This window comes from Protopterus annectens, chromosome 2.part1 (assembly GCF_019279795.1).
Source record: "Protopterus annectens isolate FY-2018-M chromosome 2.part1, PAN1.0, whole genome shotgun sequence".
Taxonomy (NCBI): domain Eukaryota; kingdom Metazoa; phylum Chordata; order Ceratodontiformes; family Protopteridae; genus Protopterus; species Protopterus annectens.
This window is the reverse complement of record NC_056729.1, coordinates 829,168,759-829,185,335: the sequence shown is the minus strand read 5'-3', so window position 1 is coordinate 829,185,335 and position 16,577 is coordinate 829,168,759.

Genomic DNA, 16,577 nt, shown 5'->3' with positions numbered 1-16,577 from the left:
TAACAGGGATGTGTACACAATTTATATACACTGCATACCACTAATGTGTCACAAATGTCCCTACCTTAGGCCATTTGTCCATCCCATTTTGATGGTCTCTGTCCAGACATATTGGCACTGCAAGTTGTGAGGTATGGTACAGAAATGTTGAATTCACATCAGATAGGCCCCAGTGATGACCATTGTGATGCAATACAGTTAACCCCACACAAAGTGAATATGCACATAAAGCAATATAGCTATTGCATAAAGCAATATAGCTATTACTGATAGTTGTATGCATGGTAAATTGCAAGCCCTTCACATGGCTGGGGTATTGCCAGGCAGCAACAGAACAATGAAATACTCACCAGCTTCAGGCTGCTATCCCATATGCTGACCAGAGGGTCCTAGGTAGCTGTGAGAGGGAGGTTTTGTCAGCAGACTCATATGTGGCCTTGGTACAGGATGGATGCAGCATGTCTGCACATTAACAGTACAACCAACAATACTATAAAATATGCTGTCCAACACCATAGATGTACACGTCTGTGCATTACTAAACACCAGCAAGACCTACTATCTCATCTGATATATGCATGCAGATAGTATACAGATAGAAATGGATAAGCAACAGTGTTCTAGTAATGTGCACTGGGGCCTAACTGCATGGTCCTTGTCCAGTGGGTGGGTGCAACCCACCTCCACGATGCTTTCCTCAGCTTCATGGCTTGTGCCTTGGGTGGGTGCCACAAGGTTGGCGAGGTGCTCCTCGGTGGGTGTCAATGAGGACTGGATGGCTGGGCCCCCACCTGTGGCTAGCCATTCCCTCGCTACAGCAGCAGCCTGTTGACGGGCACGGTGGATGAGTTCAGTGGCCCGATGCTGCACCTACTCATAAGGTCTGCTGTGCAGGCCGGCATCATTTACCCTGTTGACCAGATCATTCCACAGGGTGAGCCTCTCCCACACATTTTGTGCTCTCCATCCAAATAACAGGGCATAATGTTCGATCACATATTGGGTGTTAGTTTCCCCAACAGAGAATGCTGGTAGGCAAGCCATCTGCATGTTACCTGGAAGACACAAACAGGAAAAAAGGTCACAGGACCTCATACGGTTGTCAAATTGCACATCACCAGTGTATATTACATGCAAATAATCCAAACTACACAATAACCCCTCAATCTATCATGGGTATTGTAGCTTGCATTACACTCCTGACCCTCAGCTATCTTATTCCTCCAAATGCTGGACACTTAAATGCATAATCCTCTATTCTCCATTCATTTCTGTGTAGAGGGATGACAGTGTCCAGCTTCCATGTGGTTGGTGTGTGGATGGTGGCAGGTCTGTGTTTGATTGTGGTGTGTGGTGGAGCTGTGACCACATTCCTGATTTCATGTAGGAGGGAGACAGTGATGTTATTATGCCCCATGGAGATTTGCTGTTGTTGCCATCAGTAGGCAATATGTACATCACCATTGCTGAGGGGAGGAGTGTGGTTGATGTACATATCCCCCTATACAACTGGGGTGGGCAGGGTGGCAATGTGCCCACCTAACCTGTCTGATGCAGGTTGCCTATATCCATGGCATGTGTGTATGAGGTGTGCTTTACCCCCAGTACAGGGGTTATTGTGTTTTTGCCTCTGAGACTGACAACATATGTGGAGACACTATTGCAATTGTCCTTGGTTGTGTGGATATATCTGATTTGTAGTCATGGTCAGCTTTACAGGAAGTCACCTGTGAACTTACATGCTTGCTCAGATAGAAGTGGACTTGCTTCTAAGTTATTGCCTGCACCTATGTGTCCCTGTACAGCCAATATAGCAACCTATTATGTGGTTTGTGTATCACTGCTGTCCACCAAAGGGAATTACTCTACATTGGTGGAGACTGGTTATACAGGTCAGGTACTGTTGAGTCCATATAGCTACAGTGGATATAAAGTGTACACACCCCTGTTACAATGCCTTGTATTTGTGCAATTGAAACATGACACCACAATAACTCATTTCAAAACAATTCCCACCTTTAATGTGACCGATAGCCTGTACAATTCAATTGAAAACATAACAATCTGGTCTGTGAAAAACATGGAAATAATAATCAGCACAATAAGTCAGTTGAATGAGTGTGCACACCCTTAAACTGATATGTTGTGTATGCACCTCTTGAGATGGTTACAGCATTCATTCATCTTGGTTTGGATTCTAACATCATGCCACATCTCCACTTAGCAATACTTGCTCACCTTCCTAGAAACACTTTTGTTTGTTTTGTAATGGAATTGTACAGGTTAGGTGTCACATTTAAGATGATAAACATTATGAAATGATTTTCTGTGGTCTCATTGTCATACAGCACACAAACCTGTCATTCCAACAGAGGTGTGTACACTTGTGATAGCCACTGTATATAGGTGTTGATATAGCTGTTAGTGGTAGGCATGGGCAGAGGGTCATAGCACAGTCGGACACTTCTCCAATTACTACCTGATAATCATGCTTACTCTAGTACCCATATCAGTGTCAGGGCAATGCAACAAGCAGTAGCTGTACACATTTATGCCTGTTATATGCACTGACACTTATATTACACACATGTACAGCATGCACAACCTATGTACCTGACTGCTTGAAACCCATGTTATTAGTTTTGTGCCTTCCAGCTGAACATATGCATACATACATGCATGTGCTCAGGGGATACCTGGTATACATTTCAGTTCTATGTTAGTACGGCACACTGTATTTACAGTCTTGCTGCTCAATCTTACTTCTCAACCTGTTATAGCAGGACGTTTGGACAATAGCACACATAAATGGGTGACAAAAGGGGCATTGGTATTGATACTGTATTAATATAGCTGCACCATACTATAGTAAGTTGATTGCAGAGTAGGCGTTGACATCACTTTGATAACCTGGAAGATGTCCAACAGTCATAAGTAGGCTATTATGTTACATTGTCATTGCTCACAGACTTGCCAATAGTTTGGCTGACATAACAGAGGTATATGTGTATGTGTTTACAGATATCAGTTACAAATGTGCTTATTGTCCAGAAGAACATTGTACTTTGCTTTACATAATATGCACATGCCCTATATAGGTGTCTTAGATTTACAAACAAACTTGTATCATACTTTTATTCACAGGTAACATATGGATATGGACAACATCCCATTAACTGGCCTAGCAATGGCATAGTCACAACTTTTTGACAGACACCCCAGCAGTTGTCATATGTGAGCTGTCCTTTCCCAGGGTGAGTCAGACTCCTGAGTTGTGATCTTACCTCGCAACCTCTTAGAGCATCACATCTGGACAAAGCCTAAAATGATGGGGGGATAAATAAGACCAGACTTTAAATATCCCTGCTACAAACGTAGTAAGTTTGTATAATAACACATTTTGCATTAACGTGAATATCCTTAAGGATGTGGACTCATAAACTCATGTGTTTGTCATTAATTGTTGACTTCAATCCTCAGCTATTTGTCAGAAATGTACAGATTTCAGGAGGAACAGAAAAAAAACTATGATGTGAAAATCTGGACATTCTGTGAAGATCTGTATAGTTGAGAGGTATGGCTGTGATCTCTCCCACTGCAGTGAGGGCCAGCTGCTATGGCCATAACACATGTTCAGCAGGGCATTAGTACAAGTCTTGTTAGGACATATATTCTTCCAAATCATATTTCTCATTATTACAGACCAAGTACTACATTCAATTACATGCTTACATGTTCCACCTACCTTTTTTTTCTTCTTCTCTTTTCTGGTTTTTGTTTTTCTTTTTGTTTTTATTTGTTTTTTTTTTGTTTCCTTCCTTCCTTCCTTTCTTTCTTTCTTTCTTTCTTTCTTTCTTTCTTTCTTTCTTTCTTTCTTTCTTTCTTTATTTCTTTTTCTCTCTCTCTCTCTGTGTACTGCAGGGATACAGCTGGCTTGAATAGGTGGCAGCATGGCTTTTGTAGGTGATGCTCATGACCAGGTGATGGCCTGTGCACTGATTGGTGTTCCCCACTTGATATTTGCATGCAGAGCAGCTGTGTAGTTCTTCCAATAGCCAATATCATGGCAACGCACTCCTATGATTGAATACTCCCATGTGGGCATTGGGCCTTTCCCTTACCTGTGAGGAAGTCATCCTGGAGGTGTGTGAGCTAATACCTCTTACAACAGGACTTGTGGAGACAAGCCAAATAAATGGCGAAGAAGGTTCAAGATTTAGGGGCAGAATATGAGTATTGCTGTTATATGTTTAGAATACTGCTAGTTTAGCAGTGTTTTTCTGAACATGCTATATCTGCATAAGTTTCAGTCTGACAAAGTTCTGTCTCTGCATAGCTCTCAACTGTAGGGCTATCCACATAATGGCCAGTCTGACAAAGTTCTGTCTCTGCATAGCTCTCAACTGTAGGGCTATCCACATAATGGCCACAGGTTAGCCTATGTTTGGTCTGTTCCCCAGACAGGTGCTGTCCTTGGCAAATCAGTAGCATACTCTGGGGATTGCAATCAGAAAAAACACCACCTTTGGAGCTTCAGTCCAAGTTCTGCAGCCAAAAGGTGTGGAAACGAGTTATAGGCTGGTAGTGCAGGGATGCTTCCTGCTGCCTTTAACCAGGTCTCTGTAACAGCACAGATGTCATTATTCCCCATTTTAAGGAATACTTCCAGTGAGTGCATTTTCAGATTTAGACTTCTAGGGTGCATCAGCATGACCCTCATATTGCATGTGTTTGTAACTGTCATATATTTATGTATATTTATGTATGCATGTCTGTGTGTGTGTGTGTGTGTGTGTATATATATATATATATATATATATATATATATATATATATATATATATATATATATATGTATGTATGTATGTATTTATTCACCTTCCTATATATATATATATATGTGTGTGTGTGTGTGTGTGTGTGTGTGTGTGTGTGTGTGTGTGTGTGTGTGTGTGTGTGTGTGTTTGTGTGTATGCATATATGCAGATATAAATATAGATGTATTTCTCTCTTTCAATATATATTATATATAGATATGTCCACATATATGCATCTCAATATATATGTACATGTATATATCGAGAACCTGACTGATTCTACAGACTCCTTTCCCTACTGTTGAATGACTGTACTAACTATTTGGAAAATCATTACTAACTTATAGAGCTCAGATGGTGTAATGGTGCATTGCTTTGATTGTAGTTTAGAAGGCCCAGGGTTCAAGACTTTGCAGGACTTATTATTTTGTTGCAAGGCAGAACAGTTGCTGCTGGGGAGGAAGGGGTTTGGGCCCATTGACCCCTATTTTGACAGACAGCCTTTGGACAGATTTGTTGCATTAAGAGGTTCAGAGTATAGATCTGATGTCCGACTGCACTATATATATATATATATATATATATATATATATATATATATATATATATATATATATATATATATATATATATATACGTAGAGGTACATAGAGAGGTATTTATGTATATTTATGTATTTATTCACTGTTATACACACACACATATAAATAAATAAATATAATATATATATATATATATATATATATACATATACATATATTACATATTCATGTTTATATATATTTATATATATATATATATATATATATATATATATATATATATATGTATATATATATATATATACATATATATATATATATATATATATATATATATATATATGTATATATATGTATATGCATCTCCGTACACATATTCATTTATATATATGTGCAAAACCTGACCGTTAACAAACCTTTTCCCTACTGTTGAATGACTCTACTGAATAATATGTTTGAAAAAACATGAGACATCTACGGCTTAGTGGTAAATTGCTGCGGCTATGATGTGCAGGGTCCTGGGCTCAAGTCTTGCAATGGCTGATTATTTTGTTGCTGGGAAGAACAAAGCCTGTTGGATCCCGAGTCATTAAGGCACTTTAAGCAGTTATAAGTGGGTTTGCATGGTGGTAAGCAATGCTAACTTCCAGTAAATTATGCTGACAGAATATAAAAGTGCTTAATCTGTGTAGGCATTGCTTAGCACCATGCAAACAGGCTTACTCCCACTTACTACTGCTTACTCCCACTTACTCTGCACTAATTTATTTAAAAGAAAATAAAATAAAAAAGGGGTGATAGGAAAGTGGTGAAAAAGGGGGCATGCAGAAGGAAAGACAATAGGCAAAGTAGCTAGGAATGTGCAGGACGGGTGTAGGGAAGGTCCATAGCTGTTCAATTTTTCTACAGCAACAGCTGTGCATATATACTGAATTTGGAGGTAGATTTGGACACTCAAACCCCTGAGAGAGGGGTGAGGACAACAATAATGTGTTGTGAAGCCAATTAGACCAGATTACTTGTGCCCAGTGGACACGTGTGTGAAATTGACAGCTATGTATGGGGCAAACTTTTTTTGAGGGGGGGCAGATTGCCCTTTATTTTAACCTGAGAGTGAGATGTTGAGGAAGGAAAGTAGGGGAGGTAGGATGGGTAGGAAGACAGACAAGACAGACAAGACAGGATACCGAGGCAGTATTTGACACATGTGTGGGGTAAACACCTTGGACGGGGAGGGTTTTTTAGTAATCCGAAGCCCACGATCCCCCAAATGAATACAGTGGGACTGAGGTGCCCACCCATGGGCAGTCACCACTGCAGCTTCACAGCCCAAAGGTGGCTGTGCTGAGGCTGAGCAGGAGGGGCAGGCTGACCCTCTAAATGTGCCACGTGACCCTCAAGCTGGCATAACAGATCTCCTAATTCTTTGTGGAGGTCCCTATGCACCAGACCTGGCCTGGCTTTGGGTGACTAGATCCTGTCTGTGCCTGCATCTGGGGGGGGGGAGCCCCATCCCCTGAGGTTTTTCCTCCCAAATGTGGTGCAGGACCAGCAGATGAGTAGGTCCCAGGGTGGGTCCCATATGTGCTGGGCCTGGTGTCATGGCAAGATAAATTGGGAGAGGCAGATCCACTGGGATTGGCCTTCCCAGACATGCTATGGTGTTGCAGTTTTAGAACATATGTTGGTTAGTCATAAAAAACACATTCCAGGATTAGTTTGCATGAGCATTCCCATTAACCCAAAACAACAGATTTGGAACATTTGCATAGCAAAGAGAGCACATGCTTATTTGGAACCACAGTGGGCATTACACCAGCATGCGGGTTACATTGATCACAACAGGCCACCAATGGTAGTATTTGAACAGGGAACATTAATTGGAATATATTTCAATATTTGTAGAACAATAGGACACATGACCCAATGGTATGTTTGGTGAAAAACATACCCATTCATTTATATGTTTAGATTATAGGTAAAGAAAAGGTGGGGAGGATAGTGAGATGTCCATTTACAAATGTAGATTCTTGCAGTGCTCACAGCTTTAATAATCATTGCTCTAATCATTATTTTACAGGTATTATTACAGCAACCTATGGCCTTGGGTTGGGCAGTGGTATGTTTGTACACAGTGTATAATTACAGCCTTCGTATAGCTACTTTATACCTTTTCTTACCTGGCAGACCTGTGGAAGTGATTTCTCTTAACACTACCTGACTGTTTCTACCCATATTCACATAGTCAGTGTTACATATGTGCACTCGTACTGTGGTGTGTGTGTGTGTGTGTGTGTGTGTGTGTGTGTGTGTGTGTGTGTGTGTGTGTGTGTGCACTACTGCCATACTCTGCCTTGATTTCTATCAGTCACCTTGGTTGTTGGCAGCAGGGACCAGTAGCTGTGACAGCATGGCACTTTTGAACATTTCTTGGGGGAGAACACTTGGGGTATGTACTCATCTTGCTGTCATTTGCAGCCTTGGGGTTGGACCATGGGTGTTGGATACAGTATAACTACAGCGTTCTTATAGCTACTTTATACCTTCACTTACCTGGAAGACCTGCGGAGGAGATTTCTGTTAACACTACCTGACTGTTTCTACCCATATTCACATAATCAGGGTTACATATGTGCACTCAAACTGTGTGTGTGTGTGTGTGTGTGTGTGTGTGTGTGTGTGTGTGTGTGTGTGTGTGTTTGTGTGTGTGTATGAGTGTGCTACTGTTGATTTCTATCAGTCACCCTGGGTGTTGGCAGCAGGGACCAGTAGCTGTGACAGCATGACACTTTTGAACATTCTTTGGGGGAGACCATTTGGTGTATGTACTTATCTTGCTGTCATTTGCAGCCTTGGGGTTTGACTGTGGGTGTTGGACACATTATAACTACAGCTGCTTTATACCTTCTCTTACCTGGATGACCTGTGGAGGAAATTTCTGTTAACACTACCTGACTGTTTCTACACATATTCACAAAATCCTAGGTGAAATTATGCATATAGCTTACCACCACTCCTGGGATTCGAACCCTGGCCGTTTCTGTTAAAATACCACAAGTTTGCATTTCATCAGAACAAACTCTTGATAAACTGATGTTTCTTCTTTGAATGTTTTCTTTCTAATTCTCTCATGGTTGTACAATCTGACCTTGTAATTATGACATTCCTAAACATACATTCCTATATATACATTTTGACATAGCACAGTGTGGAAAACAGTGGTTAACACAACATTACTATTCAGATATCAGATCTTGGTGCATGACACATTTCATATCAGTTAATCTCATGTCTTACAGAGGCACCAACATTGTCAAATGAGACTTGATTATTTAATGCTTTCAGAGCTATAGTTGCTGTGCATAACCTGTACACATTTCAATTCATACAAACCTAGAGTAAACACAACCAGTCCAGGGTTTTGTATTTTATTGACAGGCAGTTACATTTTTATTTATATATAACCTATATGAGACTATTAATGTAATATTGTCTGGTTTATTCAGTACAAACCATACCCATTTTTTTTTAATGCAAGGTGACATTCTACTCCTTTATATTTATTTGGTATGAATACTACAAGCTAGATTGTTACTCACCAGCTTCATAAAACGGCCTTTGCAACCTGCTTGCACAGGCTTCCTGGTTCACAGCTCACTCAGCTGGAGCTGTAAAGAAGGAAGAGAAACATTTATGCATACCTGTCTGTCACATACATAGTCTGGACTTTGGTAAACAGTTATTGATATGAATACTTACACACACCTGGGACATCATCCCTCTGCCATGCTTCTTGGACCCACTTGTCCAAGAGCTCCCTCTTCCTCTGCTTCAAGTCAGCATAGTGGTGCCGGACATACTCACCAGTCCAAGGGATGCCAGTGGTACTGGTGAGGTCATGGGTGAGACTTTCCCAGGCCTCTGCTTTGTATTGGGATCCCTGGTACTGGTCCTGCAGCAGTCTCACATCATGTTTTTTAACAAGTAGTCCTACCATGACCTTGGCTTCCTGTATGCTTCAGCGCTGTGCCTGACTGTGCATACCCTCACCAACACCAGCCATACTGCCTACAGTGTGGAGTTACAACTGGTTATGAGCTGTATTCCTGTCTGTGATGTTTAAATACAGCTGATTTCCCACCCTTTGCTGTGATTGGACAGTTTTGAATATGCTGAGCTAAGCTAAGCTATGGGCAGACCTGCTTAGCTAAGGTTGGCAGTGGTTAAAGAGGCAGGTTCAACATTGCTTACCAGTGGGCAAATCTGCTTAGCTGGGCTACTCATTGCTTAGCATTCATATTTCAGCAATGCTTAAGTTTTATTTTGTAGACTATCAGCTTTATGGGATTGATTCATCATTCCTGACATATTATAATTTTATGTTTACCTTCCCTGACATACCCCTATGTGCTTTCATTACATTTATTCTTGTGTTAATATATTGTATGGGGCACTTATGTTTATATTGGGGTTTCGCATCTTTTCTGGACTGACACCTTATTTTTGGTTCTGCTGCGCTACCCTAGGTGATAAATATTATTTGCTACCTCATTTATTACAACATATGACTTTTACAACTGCCTTCACATATAAAAGTAAAAATACTTCAGTGGGGCTCAAACCATAAATGCCTGCTTGGAAAGCTGCATCTCTAACCACTACACTATTTCAGATTGCTTATTTGGCTGATATTTTCTTATTTAACTCCTTCAGATATTTAGGCTATGGTAAGCAGAGGTGCATCAAATGCCCACCCACTCAGCTATTCTTAAACTTTGTTGCGGCCCAAAAAAAAAAAAAAAACATATATGTGATTTAATTTTTTCTCATTTTACTGGGATGGTAGGTTTAGCATTAGTGTGAGTTTACTACTGACAGACAGTTCATTTCAGACTCCATATTGAGGATAAAGTCATGCTAATGCGAAACCTGTTATTCTATCAACTTTCTAAGTTTGTATGGGCTATATTTAAAATCTGTGTCTCTATTTGTCCCCCCAACACTTGTCCATCTGTTGTGCTCTATGAGGTTGAGAGGTATGCATCCTCTCTTGTTTTGAATTGACAAATGGTAATTCTAGAATGCAGGGAGCATGTGCATTGTGAGTGCACTGCTCTTGGACATGCCCCCTGCACTCGCACACAGAACCATGTCCTACTAGAGCATGGCAGTGTGCATTCATGAATATGCATGGTGCGCTGCCATGCTGCCTGGGAACGGTCCCTTCCATGGAAGAATAAGCTATTCTTGCATGAACGTTTGCTGAATCTGGGGGAATAAGGGAATGCTTTGTTTAGTAACTATTGAATTCAATAGAAAACTATATACCTTTATTAATATTTACTGGATTCCAGGAATAGGAGTCAAAACTGTAAAACAATATTAAGATCATATTGTTAAAATCTCAGAAGGTAACATTATCTTAGCAATAGATTTTTAATTGCATTCTGACTAATAAAGAAATTAATACTGCTGGTAAAAGAAGAATATCTGCTTCTGCTAGGATGTTAATAGATTATACTGAATTATTTCACATTAGAGATATAAATGAATTCTCAGATTCAGAATAAATTTTTGCCCATTATTTGCATAGGCATATTGCACATTTTAGAATTGATAGAATATATTTTTCAAACAAGCTGATAAATAGTTTAAGTAAAGTTAAAGTGGGAACTTGCCCACTTTCTGATCACAATGCTACAACGTTTGAACTGATGTTAAAACCTAATAATAATATTCAGAGCAAAAGAATACCAGCATATATAACTAACCTGAAAGAATTAAAAGATTTTTATATAAAATAAATTTAGTCTTTTATTGAATTCAATTACACAAAATGAATTTTCAGAGATTTATATATAGGATGCACTAAGAGCATACCTATTTGCTAAAATGACTAACTGGTAATTAATAAAAAAATGGAATAAAGAATTGTATGAGATACAAGGAAAATTAACAGATTAAATTAGACAACCCAAAAGGCAAAATTAACAAGATGGAATAAATTAACAACTTAAACAACAAATATTTAGAAATTCTACACCATAAAACTATGATTAATTTAGAAAGGCTTAAAGTAAATATTTTTTTCTGTTAACCTAAACTATATGCATAGGTTTGCTATTAGAACAAAAATACTTAGTAAATTTAATCATATTATGGTGCTCTATTCCCCCAAAAGGGAAAAAAATATTTATGGAAGTAGAAGATATATTGAAAAAATTCAGGAATTATTTTAATAAAATTAATCAACACAAAACATTAATGGATCCTAAAGAGGTAATTAAGACTTTTATAAGGAGCCATACAAAAATAAATAATCTGAAGACCAAATGAAAACAATTGATAAACATAGTTCAATATGTTGAAATGTCTGGAGCGTTTCTCCCTGGGCCTTCGCTGAAAACAGGATTTGAGGAACCTAGTCGGACTTTCCCGGTCAACAAATGCTAAATAAAATAAATAAAATAAATAAAAAATAAAATATCTGAACTACAAGCTCAAATTAATTAACTAAAATGTCATAAACCTCCTGGTAATGATGGTATTATACTTGAACTGTATAAATTCATGCCCAAATATGCCACAATCATATTACTTAGAAATGTTTTCTTTAGTTAAAGATCAAGTAAGTGTTCCTCCATTCTGGAAATATACCCTCATTTCTCCAGTCTTAAAAGTTGATAAAGACCCTACTGCATGATCTTCTTATAGACCAAACTCGCTTTTAAATATAGATTATAAAATATTCATGACAATTCATGCTAACAGATTAAATAAACATCTACTTTCTTTGATAAATGAGGATCAAACTGGTTTTATATTAAATAGAAATGATTATGATAATATTAAAAGAATAATAACAGTTGATTATGTAAATAAAACAAAAAATAATTTAACATTGATCATTTTAGATATAGATAATGCCTTTGATTATGTTAATTAGAAATATCTCTTATTAGTATTAGAAAAATTCCATTCCTCTAATACTAATAAGAGATTTTTTCTAATTAACACAATCAATGGTATCTTTATGGTAGTGGCTGTGGTGGTGCAGTGGTTAGTGTTGTCACCTTACAGCAAAAGATTCTCCCATTCGATTCTCGGCTGGCGCGCCTTCTGTGTGGAGTCTGCATGTCTTCTCCACTATCAAATGATGTTAAAGACATGCAGGTAGGTGCATGCATGAATGGGTGTGCCTTCTTTGAAGGTTGGGCATCAGGCTGGCAACTCGGCACAGTAAAAAATCCACTACCAATCATTAGCGGACTGGAGTTCTGCTGTGGCGACCCTTTACTGGGAAAAGCTGAAAGACAATTATTTTATTAATCTTTATGGTATTTGTTAAGCTTATGTTAAAATATGTACATATACTTCAGAGTCAATCTAAATTTCCAAAGGAACTAAACAAGGTTATCCTGTATGGCCTCTACTTTTTACTCTAGTTATGGAACTATTTGCTAACCTTATAAGATCAAATCTAAATATTAAATGTATAAAGATAAATGTGAATTTGATATCTAAAATCCAATTATATGTTGATGATATTCTTTTGATGTTAAATGGAAATAATAGCTCACTTTCTGCTTTTTTGAGGCAATGGAATTACTTCAGAAAAATATGGACTCTTTTTCAATAGTAAAAAACAAAAAATATTACACATAAATTCTAATATTGATAATATAAGCAATAGATTCATTAAGTATTTAGTCCAAGAGAAAAAAAGAAAATACTTAGCGATATTTATAACAGATAATATTAATGATATAATAAATCTTAACTATAATAATAATAATCTAACCATTATAAAGCATCTAGTTAATAAATGGAATAAACTTTTTTTTACTATGGATGACAAAATCACTACAATTAAAATGATTCTGCCAAAACATTTATGGTGTAACACAGTCATTATCTTTACTTTCTCCAGTAAATTGTATAAAAGAATTCAATTAATTCTGATTTTTGTTTGTCTCCCAACAACCCCAAATAGCTTTAAATCATCATATTAGAGATTAGTATTCTGGAGGGATTGGTCTACCTGATTTAGAACTTTACTCTCTTTCATCAATTATTAAAACAATGGATGAATACCTATTACACTGCTAAATGGAAAGAATTTCAAGGAGCTCATTGGTTAAAATCTAATTATTCCTTACATCCTAATCACTATTTAATATCAAATAACTTTTTCCAGTGGCTGTTACAAGATTATTTTACAGATAAAAACTGCCAAACAATAAGTTCTTATTATATTTCTATTATATTAAGCACTTTCAGAAATGTTATTTATGGAAATCCAATATATAAAGCATGTTTTTTTTCTTCTCTTTCCTAAAGTGTATACCCAAAACATTTCAACTTTAAAGTTGAAGCAATGATTACATTTAAAGAAAAAAAATCTGATATATTGGCTTCAATTGTTGATGAATGAAAAGCTGCATTCTGCTGATTATATGATAAATAAATATGATTTAGGTAATGGCATGTGGTTAGATGTAGAAAATAGTAGATTATTTGTGGAAAGTAAAGTTAATGCAGCCAAAGGTATGAAATTCTATTACAAAATTAATTGAATTTCTTATGTTTATGATACAGCAAAAATAATTGGAAATGTCTTTTATCCAAACAATATAAAATTGTCAAAAAAGAAACAAGAACTTACAATGAAAATTATTGGGACTATTTTAAACTTATTAATAAAAACCTCTGAATGAAGAGGACAAGAAAACAATTTTATTATTTTCAAAAGAGACGTTTTCTCTTAAATGGAATTTTTTTTTTCCTTGAAAATGTATCCATAGATCTTTTTACACCTCATAGAATTCAACTAATGTATAGGAAAATAGGTAGTTTGTTGGAGATGTATGTTGGAGGATAAAGCAGATTGACAACATATATTTTTTTATTGTGCTATATTTAAATCATATGGGAATAACATTAATCTTTTTTACAGACATTATTTAGTGAAACATTTTCTTTAAGTCATTAATTCTATTTAATACTCCTATAACTGATTGTGTTAAAAGACTAAAATATCCATTGTTATGGTCCATCTTATCAATTGCAAGGAAAGTTGTAACTGTGAATTGGAAAAGTGAAACTATTCCCTCTTCAAAGGAATTTACATGTATCAAAACTGAAGTGTGTTGCTTGGAACTAATTTCCATTAAAACAAGATCCATCAGAATCACGTCTTCCTACAACATGTGGATGAAACTTAAAGAACTGCTAAACAAATAACTGTTGAAATTCATATAATAATTATCATTGATAACTTTTAGAATGCTTATTGTTAAATAGATACTCTTATAAATAGTTGTTTTTGTTGGTTTCTGTTCAATATTGTTTTTTTTTCTGTTTACAAGTTTCTATATTCAAACAGATGTCATAATTCATTTTCTTGCTTAAAACTTGATTATTTTTTTTTTAAAAGAGAGAATAATTGACTATTACTAAGAGACAACTCCTTAATGGGGTTCCTTTTATCTGTAAGATGGGCAGGAGACAACTTCAGTAAAATGTGTGAAGCTAAATGGAAATGAGAATAAGAATATGGAAAGAAAAGAATATTTAGGAGTAATAAAATAAGGGAAAGAAGAAGTATAAAGGAAGATGTGGAAAACATTCAATGGAATAGAAAGTAAAGATGGCAAAGATATCAATAAATGAGTTGCTTGAAAAGGGAAAATAAGTAAGTAATTGAGCAGGTTAAAGAAGTCAACACATTTTTTGATAGTAGAGATAATGTAATAGTTATTTCAAAATAATTAAACAAATGGTAATGAGCATTGTTGAGAATACAGTTGATCCAGTTGATTGCCAGTCATCTATGGAATGTATGCCTCAAAGATAAAAACTAGGGCAGAGGACAAAAATATATTGTAAAGGATATGGATGGTGGTCTAGAAGAATATCATAATTTATGACAACTGAAAAGGAGTATGAAAAATGGTAAAGGAAGAGCAGTATATCTTTTTTCTATCAGTTTTAGTAAACCTAATGTTAAATGGTATTATGGTCAGACTAGATAAAGAAATACAAAACTACAACAGAAGATCACCCTAAGGGATACTTTTCATGAGGAAAAAAGTGGGTAGACGTATGTGAAGAAGTAAATCATTCTTTATATTATATGGAATTAGAAATAAATTAGTGAAATTGGAATAGCAGAATGCAATGTATGAGACAAATAATGAAGAACGAATAAAAGGTACTGGAAAATCCCAAACACAAATGTCTCCTCCCTCTTTTTCTTCCCATTATTGAGATGTAACCTATCAACTGTGCTAAAATGTTTCAGAAAAGCATTGATTGGGGTAATTAAAGGTAGAGAAATCATCATAAATAAAAAATTATGTGAATTGCTAGTGAGAAAAAAAAAAGCACAGGTGAGGCAATATGTTGTATGCAGGCTCTCTGAAAAAAGTTGAGGTTGTTGGGCATACCTGGAATTTCTTAGACAGAAGAGGAAGAACATGAGGACAGAAGGAATCACTGGTGACTGAGAATATTTATTGATAGAAATAATGCAAAATGACAAGGTTCTGATGACAAATTATGAATACAATCATGTAGTATTACGAATCTTGCATAATAATTAGAAGATTGACTTTTAAACATATGTGAACTAATCTGATATTGAAATTTTCCAAGGAGCATGGATGGGAAATTCTGAAAATTTAAGAATACAATACTTTGAGGACCTTGAGGTACCAAGAAGAAAAGACCAGGGGGGGGAGGCAAACTGATAGTGAGACTACTGACACTATGTAAAGTGAATAAGATGTTAAGGGTAAAGGCATTTTTTATGAATATGTATAACTCCAAATGCAAAGAGGCGAAGGAGATACTTTTTATGAAAAAATAGGGAAAGCAGTGGAACTGAGCAGTGTAAAAAATGATAATGTTAGAATCTGTGGAAGCATGCATGCTAAGACAGTTACCTTTATTAAGTATGGTAACATTATGAAAGCATTGAAGTCAATTATGCATAGCCTCAGCAGACTATAGAGTAAGCATGCAAGGAATTCTATTGATGAAATTAATCAAATAGCAAACTGTGATCTAGTGACAAAAAATGGAAATGGCTGTAATAAATGTAATTCTGATTATGCATACGTTAAGTAAGAAGAATCCACAACCACTGTTTTATGACTTCCAAAAGCTTGTATGACTCTTTAAATTTGGAGAAGCATGCCAGAGTGAAAGCTAGCAT